Source organism: Camelus bactrianus, chromosome 32, assembly GCF_048773025.1.
Source record: "Camelus bactrianus isolate YW-2024 breed Bactrian camel chromosome 32, ASM4877302v1, whole genome shotgun sequence".
Classification (NCBI taxonomy): Eukaryota; Metazoa; Chordata; class Mammalia; order Artiodactyla; family Camelidae; genus Camelus; species Camelus bactrianus.
Genome location: NC_133570.1, coordinates 24,696,228 through 24,718,538, shown reverse-complemented (window position 1 = coordinate 24,718,538; position 22,311 = coordinate 24,696,228). Strand labels below are relative to the sequence as shown.

Genomic DNA, 22,311 nt, shown 5'->3' with positions numbered 1-22,311 from the left:
CCTCTGAATTCCTAGCATATATTAATGTCAATAAATAGAAATATGATTGTGGCTTCTTTCCTTTAAAACATTTCTGGTTATTTAAATGACCCTTGGAAGAGAGGTGTTTGCAGTCCAGTATCTTGATCCACAATACTCTGGAGGCCTTTTTCGGAATGGCTGTTCACTGATCCATTCAAAACACAACTTCTCATTCCAGGAATAGCTGTGCTTTTCTGCCAGGAGTTTGTGGTCACTCTCATGCCAGAACAGCTTTAAACTATATCCTTACTTTGGATTTCTTATTTTTCCCCTCTTCCAAAAATATTGACATTCCTTACTTTCTTGCCTTGAGGATTTTTTTTCCTAGTTCACCCTTTAGTAAACCAGGCTTCTCGGGATGGGCTTGGCCTTACATATGATCAGCCATCCAACTCCCAGTGTGAGAGGACTCGGGCTCACCTCCTGCCCTCCTGTCAGGGCAACTAAATCTCAGTTCAGGAGCCAACCGGCACCCCAGGGCTTCTAAGGCTCGCTTATCTCCCAGAATCCCTGCTTTCTGGTTTGTCTTGGCTTCTGAGGATTTCCCCTCACTTTCTTGACAATTAGCTGTGCAGCTTGAAAGATGAGGAAGGAAGGTTTTATTTCTTAATCAGCATTTCAAGGAACTTGTGTAATGAAGGTTTTCACGAGATTCTAGAACACTCCATTGCCGAGAAAGAAAACACACTAGATATTTTCTAAATTTAGGTATCATGTGCATTTTTCTTTGTTTTTATTTTCTTAACTGCTAACAGACATTTTTTAATTAAAAAAATAACGCCCCAAATATGATAGAACATTGAAGAGGCATACAAAATTAAAGGACAAAGACAGAAAAATGATAAATACTGTACAAAATTAATATACTACATACACTATGGATCAGATCAGCAATTCTCAGTAACAGCTAATTGAAACATGATCATGAGGTAAAACGTCTCTCCTGTCAGGAGATGGCCAACAGAAAATAGAATTTATACAACAAACTAAAATTCTAAGTCTGACGAGGTACAGAAAGCTACCAGCTAAATGTGTCTTCTTCTGGAAAAGAGGGAGGCTCACCAGCTCTTTACTGTGGAGCCTGAGCCCAGGTGAGGATGGTGAAGTGAGCTCTGTAAGTACCCAATTAGCAAATTCAGTGATGAATAAAGAGACGTGAGCTTTGATGACAGAGATGATACTACTATTCACTTGTCCTGTAAAGTATGTCTTCACGTTCAGTGATCAAACCTCGGCATCCTCAGGGATTGAGATTATAGGAAAATGCACAGCCCGGGCCCAGACCTCCTCTGTGAGCTCATGACACTGCACTTAGATGTCTCAAGGACACCTCCAACTCCACCTGCAAAGATCTGACTTTACGGTGCTCCTCCCATAGCTGTCCTGCCCAGGGCCCCTGGTCGGGGGACAAGGTCTCCCTCCCTATCCCAGCTCAGGCCCATCACTCACAGATGTGACTGGACCCCTTGTTCAGGGCCCAGATTTCCTCAGTCATGGAGTCCCACCAACCACACCTGTCCTACAAAGTACTCAATGGCACTCACTCAGCACTGACTCTGTGCTGGGGACCACGCTGCACACTGCACACACGTAATCTCACTGGATCTCCACAGCAGTCCTGGGTAGTCGGTACATCACTGCTTTAATTGATTAGATAAATTGTTTCACTTCCTTGAGTGCGTCATCCAAAGTGACACGGCTACTGAGCCACAAACATGGGACTGAAAACTACTTGAAAACTGAACAATGCTACACCTCACAGCCACCCTACTCTGACTCATCACATCACCTCCTGCCGAGCCTTCTAAATGTTCCTAAGCATTCTACAAGACAAAAGTGATCTACGAGAGCACCCCACTCCCCTACTTAAAATCTGTCAATGACGGTCCACTGCCCTTAGGAGAAAGCCCCACCGGCCTAAGCACAGCCCAACAGCCCGGCATCCGCGTTCCCTGCGTGGCCTCACCGCCTCACCCACCATGCAGCTCTACACGTGCCGTGTCCAGGACAGGGATGCTGACTCCGTACAACCCGGGGCTCGTCTCAATCGAACAATGATCACCCTCTTCAGTGGTCACCCTCTTCATTGCTGACTCTCAGAAAAATATTTTCTCAGGATGAATCAATATCTTTTTCCTTGCAACTTCCCGTCATTGATAATGAGCTCCCCCCAAAAGAGAGAAGACCTAATTCTCAGTCTCCTTATCTGTAAAGTGTGAATAACAAGGAAATATGTGAGGTTTTAAGAGAAATAATATTCATGTGAGGCTGAGGGACAATTCCCAACATACAGTAAGCACTCAATATGTGCTTACTTAATATTAATAAGAATATATTGCATTCCAGCAACCTTAAATCAATGTTTTATGGCTTTGTCCAACAGACTGACAAACTGTTGGACGAACCCCTTTGAGCAGATCAGCCCAAGCGTACTGGGAGAGGTAAGTGCTGACTCCAGTTACAGCTGCAGCCAACCAGCACTACGGGGCGGGGGCAGTTTGCTCAAACTCTTACATGTTGTTTGAGCATTTAGTTGTAGTTATTGAATAAAGACAGGTATTATTTAGTCAAAGCTCCTGAAACATAAATTTTCAAAGACTGATGCAAATTAGGTTTCAAGAACAACACTCTCACTCGAAATTATTTGAAAATTATAGTCTTAGCTCCTCTGCACATCAAAAGGCCATGTTCTTAATGTATCTGACTAAATACACCGAAAGGGTTGTTTAAAAGAAATTAAGATGAAGCCATCCTGAATAAGCTCTCAGTATCAACTGCACAAAGCCTCAACCAAGGGTCTCATTTCTCACTTCCAGATAGGTGTTCAGGTAGCTTAACGTGAGTCTTGGTTTCTTATAACATGGGGGTCAGAAGAGTTGTGGATAGATTTATGTAGCAAATATAAATCTAGGGTATTTGCTGTGTGGGAATCCTAGAAATAAACAAATTGATATATAGTCCCACCCTTAAGAAGCTCAGCCTTTCCATTTACAACAGCATTAAAAATAAAATGAGAGATACATTTAACAAAAATTTACAAGATTTGTACATTGAACATTTTGAAGTATCACTGAAATAAAATTTAAAAGATCTACATATATGGAAGACATCTCATGTTCATGGAATGGTAGACAATATTGTTAAAAATGTTAAGACTCCCCAAAGTGATCTACAAATTCTGTGGAATCCCTATGAAAATTCAGGCTGACTTCTTTGGAAAAATTGAAAAACTGATCCCAAAATTCATATGGAAGTGCACGGGGCCCAGGACAGCCAAAACAATCTTGAAAAAGTAGAGCAAAGATGGAGGACTCACTTTAAAGGGTACTAAAAAGCTATAGTACTAAAGTCAGTATGGTACTTGCATAAGTTTGGAATAATAAATCTATGAGACACTATAAAAACCCAGGGGGAAAAAACGTACATTTACATTCAGTTTTCCACACTGGTGCCAAAAACACTTCATTGAAAGTATAGTCTATTCAACAAATGGTGCAGGGACACCTGGGTATCTGCAGGGAAAAGAATGAATCTGGAATCTGGACCCCCATATTTTATATAACAAATAAAGTTAATTCAAAATGGATCACAGACAGAAACGTAAAAACTGAATGTATAAACTTTTTAAAAGAAGACACAGTATAAATCTTTGTGGTCCTAGGATAGGCTTTGGTTTCCTAGATACAATACCAAGAGCACAAGTGATAGAAGAAAAAAGCAGATAAACTGGACTTCATCTAAATTAAACCTTTTTCTTACAAAGGACATCATCAAGAAAGTGAAATGACAGTGTTAGGGGGTATCTCAAGTGATAGAGTACTTGCTTAGCAAGAAAAATAAAATAAATCAATACATCTAATTACCTCCCCTATAAAGAATTTTTTTTTAATGTTTAAAAATCTAAAGTGAAAAGACAATCTGCAGAATAGGAGAAAAATTTTGAAAAGCATGTATCTAATAAGAGAGTTGTATCCAGGATATATAACAAATGCTTACAACTGAACAATACAAGAAAATACACCCAATTTTTAAATTTGCCAAGGATTTAAATAGATATACAAATGGCCAATAAGCATATGAAAAGATGCTCATCATCACTAGCCAAATCAAAATGAAAATGAGATCGCTTTTCACACCCATTAGGATGGTTATAATCAAAACATGGACAATAATAAGTGTCATTCAGGAGGCAGAGAACCTCATATGCAGCCAGTGGAAAGGGACAATGGTGCAGCTTCTTTGGAGAATTATGGTGTTTCCTCAAAAGGTTAGAGTTATATGGTTCAGCAATTCCACTCCTACATATAGATTCAACCCTCAGTATCCTTGGGGGGTTGGTTTCAGGAACCCCCCACCCTGGATAACATAATCCAAGGATGTTCGAGTCCCTTTACAATCAGCCATCTGGATCCATGAAGTGGAAACTACAGATACGGTGGGCCAACTGTGCAGCCAACAGAATGAAAACATATTCTCACAAAAACTTGCACATCAATATTCATGGCAGTATCATCCAGAGTAGCCAAAGTTACAAACAATATCCATCCATCAATGAACTGATAAACAATATTACCAAGAATAGTCCCACAAACTTTTGGTCATTGAATCTTTGACAAAGGAGGTGAGAACATACAATGGAGTAAAGACAGCCTCTTCAGCAAATGGTGTAGGGAAAACTGCACAGCTGCATGTAAATCAATGAAGTTAGACTACTCCCTCACTGCATACACAAAAATAAATTCAAAATGGCTTAAAGACTTAAACATGTCGACAAGATAGTATAAAACCCTTAGAAGAAAACATAGGCAAAACATCTGACATACATCTCAGCAATGTTCTCCTAGAGCAGTCTACTCAAGCAATAGAAATACAAGCAAAAATATACAAGTGGGAAATAATTAAACTTACAAGCTTTTGCACAGCAAAGGAAACAGTAAGCAAAACAAAAAGACAACCTATGAAATGGGAGAATATATTTGCAATAAATGAGACTGACAAGGGCTTAATTCCCAGAATATGTAAACAGATTTACACATAATAAGAAAGAAAAACAAACAATTCAATCCAAAAAAAATGGGCAGAAGACCTAAAGAAACATTTCTCCAATGAAGACATACAAATGGCCAATAGGCACATGAAAAAGTGCTCAATATCATTATCAGAGAAATGCAAATCAAAACTGCAATCAAGTATCACTTCTCACCAGTCCGAATAGCCATCATTCAGAAGTTCACAAACAATAAATGCTGGAGAGTCTGTGGAGAATAGGGAACCCTCCTACACTGTGGTGGGAATGCAGTTTGGTGGAGCCATTGTGGAAAACTGTATAGAGGTTCCTCAAAAGACAAAAAATTGACCTCCCATATGACCCAGCAATCCCACTCCTAGCCACATATCCAGAAGGAACCCTAATTCAAAAAGACACCTACATCCCAATGTTCACAGCATCACTATTTACAATAGCAAGACATGGAAACAACCTAAATGTCCACTGACAGATGAATGGATAAAGAGGTTTTAGTATAATTGTAAAATAGACTACTATTCAGCCATAAAAATATAATAAAATAATGCCATTTGCAGCAACATGAATGGACCTGGAGAATGTCATTCTAAGTGAAGTAAGCCAGAAAGAGAAAGAAAAATATCATATGAGATCGCTCACATGTGGAATCTAAAAAAAACCAAAAAACAAAAAACAAAAAAGAAAGAAACAAAAAGATAAAGTTATCTACAGAACCGAAACAGACACAGAGACATAGAAACCAAACTATGGTTACCAGAGGGGAGAGGGTGTGGGAAGGAATAATTTGGGATTTCAAGATTGGCAGATACTGACTATGTAGAGAATAAACAGCAAGTTTATACTGTATAGCACAGGAAAATATATTTAATATCTTATAGTAACTTATGTTTAAAAAGAATATGAAAATGAATACAGGTATGTTCCTATATAACTGAAGTGTTGTGCTGTACACAAGAAACTGACACATTATAAACTGACTAGACTTCAATGAAAATATTTTTAAATAGACCAATAAGGAAAAAAAAGAAAAAGGATATTATCAAACCAAAAGAATAAAGTACTGATTCAGGCTACAATATGGATGAACCTTGAAACTTTATGCTAAAATAAGCCAGACACAAAAGGACAAATACTGCCCTTTTAGGTGAACTGTATCTAAGCGTTTACTGTACTACTCCTGTAAATTTTCCAGAAGTTTGAAGTCTATCAATATCAAAATAAAATGTATTATTCATTAAAAACATAAAAGGATTCCTCACAGGAGGGCTTTAATTATTAAATGCAGAAGTGCAAGCAAAGCTCCTGGAACAACACTTTGCAAGTCCACAGACAGTCACTGCTTTCACTGCCACTCAGAGGGTGGTGCCAGCGCTGATGAGGGCTGCCTCCACTCGCTCCCCTGCAGAGAGGTGTGAGAGCCCGGGCTCTGACAGGCAGGGTGACCGTGACTCTGGGTCAGACACAGCCATGCCCCAGACTCTGCGATAACCAACTTTCTTATACAAACTGCTCCATGTAACATAAACATGCTACAGGGATGTAACTTACAACACAGGGAATATAGCCAATGTTTTACAATAACTATAAATGGAGCATAACATTAAAAATTATGCATTTATTGTACACCAGAAACTTATATCATATTGTAAATCAGCTATACCTTTATAAAAAAATTAAAATATAATTTAAAAATGTTATCTCTTTAGAAGGCAATTTGGTTTTTAAGTAAATACTAAACAGCTTAGAATGTATAAAAGCATTAAGGTGTGATGTTTGTTTACATATTTATTTACTTTCAGCCTCCTGCTAAAAGAGAAATTAAACAATTTTTTTAAACACAGCTTAAAATCCATAACAACAAATAGACAAAGTGAGAGTGAAGAGAAAATGGAGATTCAATAATTAAATGAAACCAGGGGGAGGTAAAATCATAAAACTGGATGCCATTAAGCCAGGGTAAGTGTTAAAGGCATACTAGAAATTCAGCTGTAAGATTCTTGGCAGCTGATGTGAAGGAAAAGCCCAGCTGGGCTAACGAGCTAAGTCACAAATCTAAGTGTGATAAGTGTCGGTTTAGTGATCTAAGTTCTGCCGGGCTAACTCGTAAATCTGAAGTTTAGTGTTAGTTTACTGGGCTAACAAGCTAACTCGTAAATCCAATCTCAACAAGTGTCAGTAACGTGATCTGTTCCAAATTGATAAGCTCCAGTGTACTGATTCCTTGCTTTTTGTTGTTTGAGCCTTACTGGCTAATAGCCCCATACTTGTAATTAAACCTATAAAACCTCATGTGCACATCTTGGAGGTGCTCAGAGCTTCGGAGCAGAAGCCCCTCTGAGCCCGCCGGCCTAATAAATCCGAGTACTCCAACCCTCCGAGTGGTGCTTATTTCTTGGCTGGCCTGTGGTTTCTCTAACATTAAAGCAAAAAGAAAAAGATGATGGGGCGGGCGGGAGAGCTCAGTGGTAGAGCGTGTTCTTAGTGTGCACGGGGTCCCGGGTTCAAGCCCCAGGGCATCCACTAACAGATAAATATACCTAATTACCTACCCCCCCCAAAAGAGCCCCAAAGAAAAGAAAAAGAGAAATTTCTTTCCTAAAAAAACCTGATATTAAATTTAGATTAAATACTTTAAAGAAAAATAGAAAAAGATGAGTGACACAAGCGATAATGCCCGAGAAATAAATCCGCGGTGGCTGCTGGAAGGTCCCCATATCCCACGTGCAAAAATCTGAAACAACCTTCTCACCACTCAGTCATCCTCAGCCCACCCCACCCCTCCCCCTGTTAAATGCAGGAGCACAGGCAGGGCCCGGCCTTTGGTCTCTCTGTGTCATCACATTGAGACAGGATGGAAGGGGGCAGAGCACAGCCATTCAAGGAAGGCCACAGCAATTAACATCAAAATGGTGAAGGATTCAACCCCCAGTAGGTCTTGAGGCTCAGGATGAAGAGATTTAACTTCTAGCAGAGCTTGAGCTTCATTATACACCCATTGTAATAGTAACATGGTGAATAACATGCCCCAGGCACCATGGCAGTCCCAAGGCTAGCCACAAAAGGTCACAGGGTGGGAAATGGCCAACTCCCTGGGAATCCCAGCCCCTTCCCCTTAGGCTGGTCCTTCTACTTATTAGCATATGAAACCACCAAGCCCAAGAATACAAGCAACACAGCGCCGCCTCGCGGTCAACTCTCTCTCTCCCTCTTCGGAGAAAGCCCACACTCTGTGGAGTGTGTACCTACTTTTAATCTGAGCACCCAACCCCCACACCTCGTGGCGATTCTCTTGCCTTTCAATGTAGCTCTCTGAATAAATCTACCTTTACTCAACAGTTGTTTGCTCTTGAATCGTTTCCTACACGAAGCCAAGGAACAACATCTGGAGGGACAAATTCCAGGGGCTCAACTAACGCGTGGGACACAGCCCTTCTCATGCCCCACATCTGTTTTCTTGTATCAACAGGACTTGGTTGTGAAGGGAGCTCTTAGGCCCCAGCTAAGGGACAGAAGCAGCCCTGGAGTCGGCCCGGTTCTCTGTGGTTCTCTGTTGTGCTGACTCCCCAGCCAGACAGCGTTCTCCCTAGGCCTGTCCCCACAAAACCCTTCTCTCCAAAATACAAGCACATCATATCACAGTCCTCTTGTTCAACCAGGAAATGTTCAGCCCACTTTTTCCTTCCCCAGTAAAAACCTAACTGTTCTCCCTCCCATCCCACCTCTTCTTTATTTGTGAGAACTCTGCTCTCCACACACACCATCCTGAAAGCAGGTGCCTTGCTGGCTGGGACCGAGATGTTTCAGTCTCACACAGCCTGCGTCCTTTCACTTTCCCCTTTCTACCTTAAAAAGCCTTTCCTGTGTCTCCCACCCCTCTGATTCTGAACATCACAAAGTGCTGAGGTTACAGTCACTATGTTCATACCTCCCAGGTTTTAGCTAGTTTTCCTTCGCAAGATCTTCACTAAGGAGCTGCATCAAGAAGTTTAAAGAGGCTATTCTTACATTTGAGCTGAGGAGCCTGCATAAAATTTAAATGGCTTTGTAGAGAGAGTTAACCAGGGACAGAGTTGTCGCAGGTCCTAGTCAACAGTGTCATGAGGCAAAATGTTCTTCAAAGTCTCAGAGTGGCTTCTGAACACGGAGTCGGCAGGGAGGAGGTGACAGGCAGTGAGTGGAGTGAGTGACACTTGGTACACTTCCCCTGCTGGGGAAGAATTGGATTTTGTTCTAGTTTTGCAAACAATTTCTTACTACCATTTTCTCTTATTGTCACATACCATTTCCTACGAATTAAGAAAATCAATGTCAGTCATTTGGGTCACTTGGGAGAAGCTACAAGATGCCATTCACAGGGCTGGGACATGACAGCCACACCAGTCTAGGTTAAAAGACCAGTGGGGGTAATTTCCAAGGTATACAAGGGCATGAAGCAATCTCCCCAGCTTCAATGACCTCATCTCAAAGGTGGGGTCAATAAAACTACCAAGCAATGTGCGTGATGATTATGGCCAACATCTGTCTACAAGGTAAGTGCCCGTGACAGCTGCCGCTTAATGGTGAATGAGTACGATCAGCGAGGCTCAGTCTACCTGGTCACAAGCACCCTGCCTTCCTGCCTTGGTGCAGCAGCAGAGTTTTTTTAGCTGAGATGAATGCCCCCAGAGCAGCACCGACGGGAAAGCTCCCAGCTCTGCACAGCGAGGCGTGTTCCTTTCCTTCTCAGAGCTGATCACAGTTTGCTGTCATCTGTTTTTATGTTTATCCCTTTAGTACCTGCCTCCCCTCCTGGGTTTTGCTCAAGAAGCACAGGGCCAGGTGTGTCTTGCTGCCTGCTGGATATTCTGGGCTGGGAGACAGGCGAGCCCACACCTGCTGAACGGAGAGGCCAGAAGGCCCAGGGGCCCATGCTGAACCGAGGCCCCTGCACCCAAAATTATGGTCTGAGTTTGGGCAAATTACACAGTCTTATTTACCCTGAGATTCCTCATCTGTCCAAGAAAATAACTGCCCATGGCACATACAGTTACAAGGATTAAAGGAAATCACCAAATTCACAACGTATTCAAGGGGCCACCAGTGCGTCCTCAACAGACACGTGCTGCCTTTACAGCTCTGACACACGCTAAGTGGGGCGGACGGACGCAGTTAACACTGCTAAGTGCCAGTGTGTTAAGTGCTTCATGTGTGTTATAATATTGTTTACAACTTGCAACAAACCCAGGAAGAAATGAATGTTAGCATGCCCATTTCACAGATTCACCAACAGGTTAAGGGAAGTTACACTCTAGTCCAAGGCCCTTCGGTGAGGAAATGGCTATTTAAGCCTGAATCTGAGCCCAGGCCTAGGCTACGTCTCTCTCCCATCCACCTGACCACTTGCCTATGAAAGCCACCTGTCCAAAACACAAGTTTGCACAGGCCAGCTCGTAAATGCAATGTGTGCCACCGTTTGTCAATGTTGGTTAATTACCATAAACTGCTCTCAGAAACCGCTACAGAAAAGACAGGTAGACCCACTTCCCTGCCCACAAAGAAGAGGAGTTCTGCCTTGCCTTCTCCTGTAGTGTGCAGAACACCTTCCCTACACCACCAAATCCTTTTATATGCTTCATCCGTGTTTATGTTTGCACACGGCATATTAAACTAGAAGGTAACTGCAGTAATTCAATCTTGGTTGCTTTCCAAGTTTGCAGATTATCCATAATCAGTCCGTGAACGAAAATACTACAATGTGAATGAAAATACTGCAACCATGTCAGTAAACAAAGAATACTGAAACCAAGTCAACAGCGGCTGCCGCCACCCCCCAGCGAGGACAGGCCTGCAGCCCAGCCTCTGCAGCCACTCACAATGGTGCCCTCTGAGGGGACTCAGAATAAGAAAGGATAGGATACTGGCCCTAGATAGCTAGGTGCTTGTCAAATGAATGAATTCAGTGAGCCCAAATGTTTGCTTCCTCCCATAAATATAAAAGCACTAAATTCTTTAACTTGAGATATCTGGTTTTCTTTAGATAACAAGCAATCTTTTATTGTTCCAACTACCTGGTCTTTGTTGTAAAGCTCCTATATATCTTAGCTCCTCCCCTACGTCTTTGGAACAGTCCCTCAGAGCAATCTGAGAGGCTGTCATCCCCGCTGGAGTCCTCTCACCGAATAAAACTTAACTCTTAACTTTTATGCTGCACATTTATTTCAGTCTACACAACTTACAACAAACCCAGGAAGAAGCGAATATTATCATGCCCATTTTACTGATTCACCAACAGGCTAAGTGAGGTTACATTCTATTCCAAATTCCTATGGTGTGGAAATGGCGATTTAAACCTGAAGCTTGGGTGCCCATGCCTGTGCTCCTTCTCTCTCCCATCTACCTCATCACTTCTCTGTGAAATCCACCTGTCCAATACACAAGTTTGCAGCCGGCCAGCTCTTAAATGCAATGTGTGCCACCATTTGTCAATGCTGGTTAATTACCATAAACTGCTCTCAGAAGCCATTACAGAAAAAACAGGTGGACCCAATTCCCTGCCCACAGAGAAGAGGAATTCTGCCTTGCCTTCACCTGTAATGTGCAGAAACCCTTCCCTACACCACTAAATTCAAACGTATGCTTCATCCGTGTTTATGTTTGCACAGGACTCATTAAAGAACAAGGTGTCTGCAATAATTCCATCTCGGTTCCTTTCCAAATATACAGATTAGCCCAAATCAGATCCAGAACAGACACAACTCATCAAATCCGCAATGAAACACACTGGATCAAGAACAAAATGCGTGTCCTAGTCCAGAAAACTACGGGTCCCTCTTTCTTCCTGTCATTATACAATCCCACCAGAACTCATTACTTTTCTGTCTGCTCATCTGGCAACCAAACTCAGAGAAGAGTCAACTCAGCAGAGCGCCCTACTGGGGAGAACAACCCGCAGCAGCACTGCGGGCTTCTTGCCCTCCCGCACGCTCTGCTGACCCTTAGTGTCCTCCGTGACCAGGCCAACAGAGCTGTTCCCAACAGCTGCAAAGTCCCACACATTAAATAAAAGCATTTTATTTTAGACGATATGTTACATGTATACCCATTTCTGAAAACAGCTTTTCCAGAAGCTCAAATCTTCAACATTAACCTGCAAAGGCAAGCTGGGTCCCCAAGGGAAAGCAAGTCTAAAGAAGATGCTAAGGCCTCCAAAGTCCTCTCCAGAACCATCAATCAAACTGCCTGCAGGTCTGCAGCTGCAGGTGGCTACATGTCTGTTTTTAAAGCACCCCCCTCCTGCCCTCGTGTGCTACTATGTCCCTCTATGCCCTCCCATCTCAGGGTAAGAGCAGCCGCTGCAGAACCTTGCAGGGCAGCACTGACAGGACTGGACACAGAGGATCAGAGCTAAACTAAGCCTTCTGATGACACGAGCTTGTCACTCTGTCACTTTACAGATGAAGATATACATAGAGAGGTGGGGTGACCTTGCTCAAAGTCACACAGCTAATAAGTGGCATAGTTATAACTCTGCTCCTCCCTTCAGCGTGACGCCCCATCTGGGACGATCACAGGGTTCTCTCGTGCCTGCCTGACCAGTCCTTTCCGGTCACTGATAACCCACCACAGGTTCTGTCTGCAGGCTGCCTTTTCAACATTTTTCCCTCCAGTTTCTCAGGAAAAAGGCTGCTCCGGCCACTGTATGACTTCCGGCTCACTGAACCCTCCGTGCTCAGGCCAATCATGCCTGTGTATCCAGCCCCCTGCTCAGAGGCTCTTCCGTCCCTGCAGGTGGATTTTTCCACTCTCTGCAGGACAACCCCTCAGGGAAGCCCTCCTCTCGCCCTCAGCATGGCAGGTGTCCCAGGCCACATCCCAAGCTGCCCCATTAAGAATGTTTGTGCCCAGTTCTGCTAGTCAGACCAGCAGCTTCAGAGCCCAGGTTTATGCCCGGGTCACCAGGCAGAACTACTGCCCATCTCCCAGCCCCTACCCAGCAGATCACCAGGAAGTCACAGTAGGTGCCCCACCCAAACCAGAAGGCTGTTCACTTGCCAGCACCGCTGATGACTGGTATCCAACCTTTGGTCAGTTTCACACAAAATAGCAGCTTTCACTTTGACGCGGGGGTTTTCCCTTCTGCTGTCCATCCTTACCGGAAACATCAAGGGAAACCAAATCACCTTTTCTCAAATCTATTCTGATGACACATTTCCACCCACAATACTCACATACTCAAGAAGTTTGGGTCCACGTGATTTTGTTTCTCTTACGCTAAGTGGCTCAAAAGACTGTGGGATTCTTTCTCTTTTGAGGGTATTTGTTTGTACTCAGTTTACCGGCTTTAATCTGTTTTTGTCTCTCTCGTCAGGGTCCGTGGCAGTTGCCACTTCTCTCTCCCTACAGCAGCCTCCCTCCCAACTTCTAATCTAGGAAATCAGCTGTGATGAGGGGCCCGGGGGCAGTCACAGAAGATGGATCTAAGGCACAGAGAGGCGACATAATTTGCCCGAGAAGATCAGCTTCAACCCCCAACAGTATGTGTCACATCCCTCTGTTTAACTCTTATGCTAAACTAGTTAACTTTTAATAGATTATGGTTATAAACAGATGAGGTATCAAAATACATACAAGCACACACAACTCTAAGATTTTCATTAACTCCACTATTTTGCTTCTATTTATTTTATTTGTATTAAAAGAATTAAGAACCTCTGCAGTCAATATAGCAAAATGTTAATGGGTTTTAAATCCAGAATATAGAGGCGTAAGTGTATTACTCACACTTTTTTGTATATTCACAAGAGAAAATGATTTGAAGGTCTGTCTCCCCTGCCCCCTACTCACTACTGGCTCTCGCCTGAACTCCCAGACCACACATCTAACAGCCTTTCATTTTATCCACAGCTGAACTCATCAGTTTTCCCCCAGAACTCCCTCTGCAGCTTCCCCTCCTCAGAGCACAGTAGGACCATCATTTACAGTATTAATCCACCCAAAAACCCTGGCCTTACTCCATCCTACCCTCACAGACATCATTCATCCTTTCATTTTACCATCTAACATGACTTCAATCTGTTCGCTTTTTCCCACTGACCGTCCCACTTCTCAGGTGGAAGCCACAAATACTTCCCACATGGAATCATGAGTCTCCCAGTGGCCCCCCAGCTGCTTTTCCCTACTTGACACAAATGGGATTCTGTCACTCCCATGCTTTTAAGACTCTTTTCAAACCCACTGTTCTTAGAAGAAACTCCAAGTTCTTCACCTGGTGAAGGTCTTTGCCATGAAACTATCAGCTCAGGGAGGGGAGGACCTGCCCTCTCCCCTCAGCCCCGCCCTCTGGCAGAGCATCAGCTCGGGAGGACCTGCTGAGCTACACAAGCCTGTATTCTAACCCTGGTCTTGAGTTCTTAGCAAACTGCTTCACTTATCCATACAAATCCAAGGTAGACTAGAAAGATGTTAGATATTTAGCTAGACTTTTGATTTGGGGATTTTGCACTAGCAACCTGCAAGTACATGTTCTAATAGTTATGTCTTCTTAAAACCACACCCAGATTTCAGTGGTATCTGTGGAATGCTTTCGGAATAAAAGGAACTGTACTTTCACAGACTTTATGTTTTATAATATGAACAACCTGGACAGGGTCACGAATAGAACCTCCTAAAAAGTGACAGAAGACGGGTTAGAGCCATAAAGCAACAGGTCGCAAGGACAGTAAGAGCAAAGTTATTTCTCCAAATCCACCCTAAAAAGTGAAAGAACAGAAAATTCTGAATTTTGAAAGTAAAAGACTATCATATAAAAAATAAAATAATCCTCTTAATCAGGGTTTCAAGATCTGACTGCAGAATTTTCAGCAGGCCATACTGAATCCTAGCACAGAAAAATCAGATGGACTAGTGGTGAGTAAGTTCCAGGAAAATGGCAGTAAAACCTCCACTTGTAAGAGGACACAACCGCTTGTCGAAGGTGATTGTAAACCACATTATGGAGAAATTCAGAAGATTCAGGCTCCGCTTCAAGATGGTGATGACAAGGAAGAACGGCTTGGATGCACGCTTCTAACTGAGTCACCGGCATTCTAACACTGCAGGGGGAAAAGGAGGCCCTCAGTCAAGAGCAGAGGTGTTCCTGTCGTGTCTCGCAGGCCGTGCCTCGGGGACTCAGTGCCCTGTAGCAGTCCAGCCCCAGGCGAGGACCCACAGTGTGGCCCCCCAAAGCAGGAGGGGCACTGTGCTTGAGAAAACCCACCCCTGATGGGGGCAAGAGGGGCTGGTGGGGTTGAGTGAACCTATAAATGCCCACAGAAACACACCTGCATTCATTCAAGTGATACAACCAAAAGTAGCAGGCTATTTTGCAAAATTTCAATTGTCAGTGGAAATTTTACCATTTCTTTCTGCTTGTCCCCTGCACTCTGAGACAGGCTTAGGCTCTCTCACACCTGCAGGTCTGATGCAATAGTTGTGAAGTCATTTTACTTTGCTGCGATAGTCCTCGCTTCCCGTGTCACTCTGTCTGTCCTCTCTTAACACAGTCAGATGTCTCTCCCTGAGTTCCTTGCTCCTGTTCCTCGGATCTTGAGATAAAGGGCAAGTGAAGACACATGACCAGAAAAGGTCACTTGTTCAAGTCCACAGTGACCCCCTAGGTGAGTGCTGCCTACCCGTCAACTTCAGTTCTCAAGGTTCTGCCCAGGGTGACATCCAGCCAGGAGAGTGGCCCAGGCCAATTAAAAGCTGTGTGGCTTGGGCCCTGGGACAGGTGCAGGAGCTGTTTCTGGAGCCGGGCCCCTCCCCACCTCTGTTCCCCTCTCACCCTAGGCCCAGCTGCCAAGCCCCCAGTCTCCCTGATCTTCTGTATTTCTCTTCTACTCTACTCCAAACACTTTTCCTCTTCCTTTTTTCCCAAATTATCCCCAGCTGGAGTGATTTTTCAATCACAGTATCTGAAAAAATTTCCTGCAGCCGAAAAAGAGGTCTCCAGAGGTCAATGCCCATACGCTGTTTCCTGAGTAGAGCCCCAGGCTGGGGGGACCCTCACCAACACTACTGGGGGCATTAGACATGTTGCAGGGTCAACCACCCTCAACAAGAGTTTGCTGAGACCCCAAGGCCCGCACAGCATCCCTGCTCACAAAAATGTAGTCAGCCCACTTATCGGTTATTAAGAAGCAAAAATACAAAATTGTTTATGTTTCTTACTAAAATTATTTAGGAGATGGAAAAAGAAATTGTAATAGGAAAGAAGAAATCTGACTCCGTGTTGGATCTGTTCCTTTGGCTTTAATCCTTTGCCCTGTTTTCTAGGCTCAGACTAGTTAGCTCTACACCTTTTGTGAAAGAAAGTTGACTTTAGCCTGAAATATACAGGAAAGCCTATTCTCCAGGCTCTGATATTTAAGGATGTTAGCTCTTCTGCACTTATGTAGAGAGTTTCAAGTTGCAAAATAAAGAATAACCTTATTTTTGTTGAAGGTTTTACAGGGGCACAATGATTTGACCCAAATGGACAGCTGCAAGGACAAAGGACACCAAGGACAAACAATTCATACAGCAAGAAGTTTGCAACAACCAACCACACCCCCTCCCCTTTGCAGTATAAAAGGAGCCTGAATTCTCACCTGGGGAAGAGGGTTCTCCAGGAAATCAGTCTGACATCTTCTGGGTCTGCCAGCTTTTCAGATAAAGTCACTATTCCTTGCCCCAACACCTCATCTCCCAGTTTATTGGGCTGTCATGCGGCAAGCAGTATGAGTTTGGACTCGGTAACAAAATACATTGGAGATAGTATGTCTCCACTTCTTCCTCATTTCCAATATGTAGCATGCACATCATTTATGATCTAGTGAAAATAATTCATCAAAGACAACAATAACAAGAAACTCACCTAGCTATCAACACTGAAGTCACAACCTATTAATTTTACATACCGTTTAACAACAAAACCAAAAAACTTAATATAGAGGCTTGATTCCATGGAAATAAAATTATTTCTAGTCCTACAAAACTTTCTTTCTTTTCTATTTTCTTTTGTTTTCATTATTGAAAGGAAAATAAAAATCAAATCATTTTATTTCATGTATTTTTGTTATAGCTACATATTTTAAATACTACAAAGAGATATAAATTGCAACAAAAAAGTTCATATATTAGTATAAATATATATATACAATCAATGGGGATTAGGAAAAGAACAGATATTTACTAAAAACCCACTGCACATCCAGTCTTTTACAAGCATATCCTGGAATATAAGCTCTATGATCCAGGGGTCCCCCACCCCCATTCTCATTGCCAACTCCCTTAGTAATCAACTACCAAGGCACCAGCATAGAACCACGCAATCAGTATTTTAGGTATAAATGAGGCAATTAGCTCATTCAATTCTAAAACAAAAACCCTAAAATAAATACTGAACTTATTTACAGATAAAGAAATTTGGACACAAAAAAGTAAACTTTCTTCCTCAACGTCACAAAGCTATTAACTGGTAAAGGCAAGATTTGAACTCGTCTGCCTGATTCTAAAAACTAAGGTGGAAATCCCATTCCACTTGTGATGGTCCAGCAGCACAACCTATCACCCTATCTTTGTTCAGATCAAGCCTTAGACAGCCTGAGACAGCACCCCTTTCCTATGGAATTCGAGGGCAAATGATAAAAATAAGGGTTCTATATCCAGCAGTTTTCTTAGGTCTCATTTACATAAAGTGTCAGCAGGTCAGCAGAAAAACTCTGGGCAATGTGAGTGGGTCCAGAGCTTTTTGCTGATAAGAAACTCAATCTATCACGATAGAGTGACCTTCCCATGAGAGGCCACATGGACATAAACTAAAGGCAGCTGAGCAATGAAAACTAGCAAGACCCTGGAACTCAAGCAAGAAGGATCCCTGCCATCCCACACCCATTTGCCTCTTCATCCACGTGGACACAATGGCAGGAGGCCCAGGTTCTTGTCCAAGTTACACCATCATGGATTCTCACCCATAAAAAGTTATGACTCTATGCTGTCTTAAGTCCTTTCCAACTCAAATATGATGACACCAATATCTAAGCAGAATCTCTATGTCTCCACTTCCTCTCTTCTAGTAGGAGAATAATTCTATGGCCACAGACAAATCCAATAAAAAACCATGCATGAAGCCAGGAGAAAGTCTGCTTAAGAGACTTTGCACTCACGCTCAGTGAATGAAAACTCAGAAAAAATGGTCCTTCTCCCTCAGGAATTGAGAGGTAGCCAGATGTGTGTGTGTGTGTGTGTGTGTAAATCAAATACAGTCAAGTCTGGGATGTGAACAGATTTTTTTATGTCACTGTCATTTCTAGGGGATGAGCCAACTTTTAAAGTAATTTGAATCTAGTGTTCTGAGAGAGTCTCAGGATCTTTTGGTGGAGGAAGGGAAAGGAAAGGAGGAAAGAGGTAAATGAAGCAAAGGAGTAAGTATACTGCTAGGGAAAGGCAAAACCTTAATTTTGTTCCTACTGGCATAACATACAAATTAGGAACTGTCTTTCTCCCGGTGTCTTGTCGAGCACTGAGTTGCAGAAAAATCGACAGCCTATTTCTCACTGAGCTTGTGACTATATGTGGCATCTTATAGACACAGATAATTTACCCTGAACAAATGCTAGCAGCAGGCTGTAATTCTCCTGTTTTGAGAGACAAGAAAACAGGAGTTCAAAGAGGGTATATAACTTGACAAAAGTCAGAGGACCAGTAAACTAGAGAGGATGAATTCAAACTCAGATCTGAATGCAGAGTCTGCTCTTCTCACTCCCAGGACTGGAAAATCCTTAACACACAGGCTCCCCAGCTCCCCTGCAGTGTTCCTGGCGCCAAGCATTTCCCATGGCAGAGGTCTCCAGTTCTCACAAACACAGCACTCTGTGCAGCCGATGACCTTCATCGGACCTTGATCACCTACCTGCTACGCCCACCATGCTTCACCATACAGGCAGGAAAGCTGGCTTTCAAGTGCATACGAAGCCACCCCCGGTCTAACCTGGGCTCTTCTGGGGCTTCTCCAGCCTAAAGGCAGCCATGAAACTGCTCACAGTTTGTACATGAGCCACACTACCTCTCTCCATCTGTCTCCCCACCTATACTACTTAGCTATGACCATTTTGATAATATTGGAAAAAAATTTTTAAAAACAGAATAGAAAGGATTCTGGAACAAGTACTTAATAATTACAATTTTAAATGACAAGTTAAAAAGTGAGTATTTACAAACCGAATCTGCCTTCCTAGGTGTCAGTTTTAAGCAGTCAGAAAATACAATAGCAAACAATTCTCACTTACAAAATTAACGAAAACATCAAGAATAATCTGGAATAAACTCAAAAATTATGCCCATGTTCTAAATGAAGAAAACTACAGGACTGAACTGAAGGGTAAAAGAAGAGGTGTAAATGTAGAGACATCAACATATTACATGGAGGAAAGCAGTTTTGTAAAGATATAAGTTCTCCTAAAGATAATTGAAGACTTACTAAAAAATCCCATGAAAACTCTTATCTGATTTTTTTTAACTTGAGCAAAATATTTTTGGATTCTTCAGGAATAATAAAGTGATAATACTGGCCAAGAAAATTTGGGATGCAAGAAAAGAATAAAAAATAAATCTCATTGTAAAATATTAAATAAATTTTTACAATATGTAAGATATGGTGCTGGAATAAGAGAGGAAAATTGATAGAAAGGAACCATGAGCTCAAAAAGAGACTCTAGTGTACATAAGTATTTTGTATAGGTGGGATTTCAAATCAAAGAGAAAAATATGAATTCAATAATTGTCCTGGGAAGATCAATCACCTGGAAAGAATAAATTATATTCCTGTCATAATGACCACAAGAAAAATTACAGATAGTGATGTAAATATTAAAAAGTAATAATAACAGTAAATACAACAATTTGCTCATATTAACTCAACTTACCCTCACTATAACAAGTACTATTATCATCTCCATCTTAGACATTAAAAAACCTACAGAAGAGATTTATTCCATTATAAGAACGTATTTCTAAGAATAATGCTGAAGATAAAACCCATAAGGAAGACATTTACTATCTTAAGAATATTTTGGGCCACAATGAATATAAAAAACCTACTGAACAAAATGAAAGGCAAGAAATGACAAGAAAAACCTCTGTGACACGTGATGATGAAGACAAGAAGTTAATGTTCATAACATACAAAGAGCTGTCACAAAGCAACAAGAAGCTCCCTCACTTAACTGTGTGCAAAGAACAAAAGGGACCATTCATTTTTAAAAAGCCAAATGGCTAATGAGTGAAAAATGCTCAGTACCTCACTGGTCATCAAATGCAAACTAAAACATTGAAAAAGAACTTTTGCTCATCATATTGGCAAATATTTGTAAAAGGTATTCTAGCTAGTGTCCATCTGTAGGAGAAAAAACTGAGCAAAATTTTTGGAGGATGACATGTCAATGAATATGTAAACTCTAAAAAACGTGCATACACACTGACTTAACTCCACTTCTAGGAATCATTTTGTTTAGAAAAAAAGAAATCAGCTCAAAAAAATGTACTCATCAGGGCATTTACACAGCACTATTTACAATGGTGGGAAGAAAAGCTGAAGTGAAATCATATCCAGTGATAGAGAATTGGTTACATAAGTAATTTTACACCTTTCATTCCCCACTGGAGAAGGAATTTCTAGAGTCACTTGAAAGGAGCCTGTGATGAATGTAAATGTCACATCCAGGGACTAAATTTCCAGAAGACTTAACTAAAGGAATACTCATACAAGATCACAGGAATGTTTGTACAAGAAGGATGCCAGTCAAACATCCTTTCTGACAGTGGAAAGTGGAGAAAACTTAAGTGTCCACCATCAAGACAATGATGCAATAAATCACGGCGAGCTGTGGGCTCTGAGGGGGCCAGCGTTTCGGTGTGGTCCAGGGCCTTGTCCACAGCAATCTCCCACCAAAGTTGTCCTTGCACAAGAGACCACACCTGCAAATCAGGAGACCCCTCCACTCTATCTGAAAGGGCCGGGTGAGCCTGGAGTGGGAGGACGTCTATGATATACCCCTGAGTGAATAAAGCGAGCTGCAGAAAACATATAGTATGGCCTTATTTTTCAATAAAGCATATATACACACACATATAAATAGATTTCTCATATACTTGTATGTATGTACGTATGTATGTGTATATATATATATATATATTTCACAGGCATAAGGGTCATGAAATATATACAGCACATTGTCAACAGCTTTTACACTCAGGAAATAAGGGGAAGGGAGGTAGGGGCCTTTCGGTACCACCACAGCTCTCTTTTCAGTATTTCAGTTAAGTATACTTGCAATTTAAAAGTTTATTTAAGTCCGAAGGAAAATGGACGATGCCTCCACAAGACAGAATGCTATACTGGTCATTAAAAATCATGCCAGGGGAGAGAATGTTGTAGAAAAACATGTAATAAGCTGAATGGAAAATGGAGGTCTCCACACAGTAAACAGGCACAGAGTGCTCGCTGGTTTTTATGACAGAGCTGATACACACTGACGAAAATAACAGAAAATAGATATTAAAATGTTAATTATTATCTCTGAGTAGTGGGACCAGGATGGCTTCTTTTGCCCCTTTTTTCAGACTTATTATATTAAATACACATTATTTTTCATCTGAAAAAAGCATTTTTAGATGTCTAATAACACGCATTGGAAAAAATACACTAGTACTTACAGAAACAAGTAACTAGGATACACGGCAGCAGCGTCACACAATGTAGAACGGGCGATCCTGAATAACACCACACAGTTACATAAGGACCCACAAATTGAGAGCACCTGCTGTAACAGGGCGTGGCCCCCTTCTATTTGTCACTTGTGTCTTCAAGGCTGAGGCAGTTCTGAGCACGGCCAGTGTCAGTGCTGGTGTCTGGATTAATGTCGCTGGAGGTGAGGGCACCTGCAAACAGACAGGAAGAACAGAAAGCATCTTTTGCCTTTTCTGTCTTGTTTCCTTTTTACTGTAAAGAGAGGCACAAATAAGATAAACTGTGTATCCTCCCTACTGAAATTTCAGTAATGAAACCGTTTTTAAATCCTTCACAACTTAAAATGTGCCAATAACGGTTTTTTCAACTAAAGCATCATATTTATAAAATGTTAATTAACTCAGTTACTTAACTTCCTGTTGAAACCTTCTATTAAAGAACATAAAATGCACTACGTGAAAGCACCACGCCTGAAGTGACCAGCTCAGCTGTCTTGACGGCAATGCAGTCACCCCCACCA

The 22,311-nt window shown here is 42.0% G+C and overlaps 1 long non-coding RNA gene across 1 annotated transcript in view; it reads right to left on the bottom strand.

The window, feature by feature from the left end:
- The window catches only part of LOC105065919 (uncharacterized), a 127,220-nt gene that overhangs the window by 67,776 nt on the left and 37,133 nt on the right, over nucleotides 1–22,311 (bottom strand). Inside the window, exon 3 of the long non-coding RNA XR_012503637.1 lies at nucleotides 21,758–21,982. This is a non-coding gene — a long non-coding RNA (uncharacterized LOC105065919). The remainder of the gene's footprint in view (nucleotides 1–21,757; nucleotides 21,983–22,311) is intronic.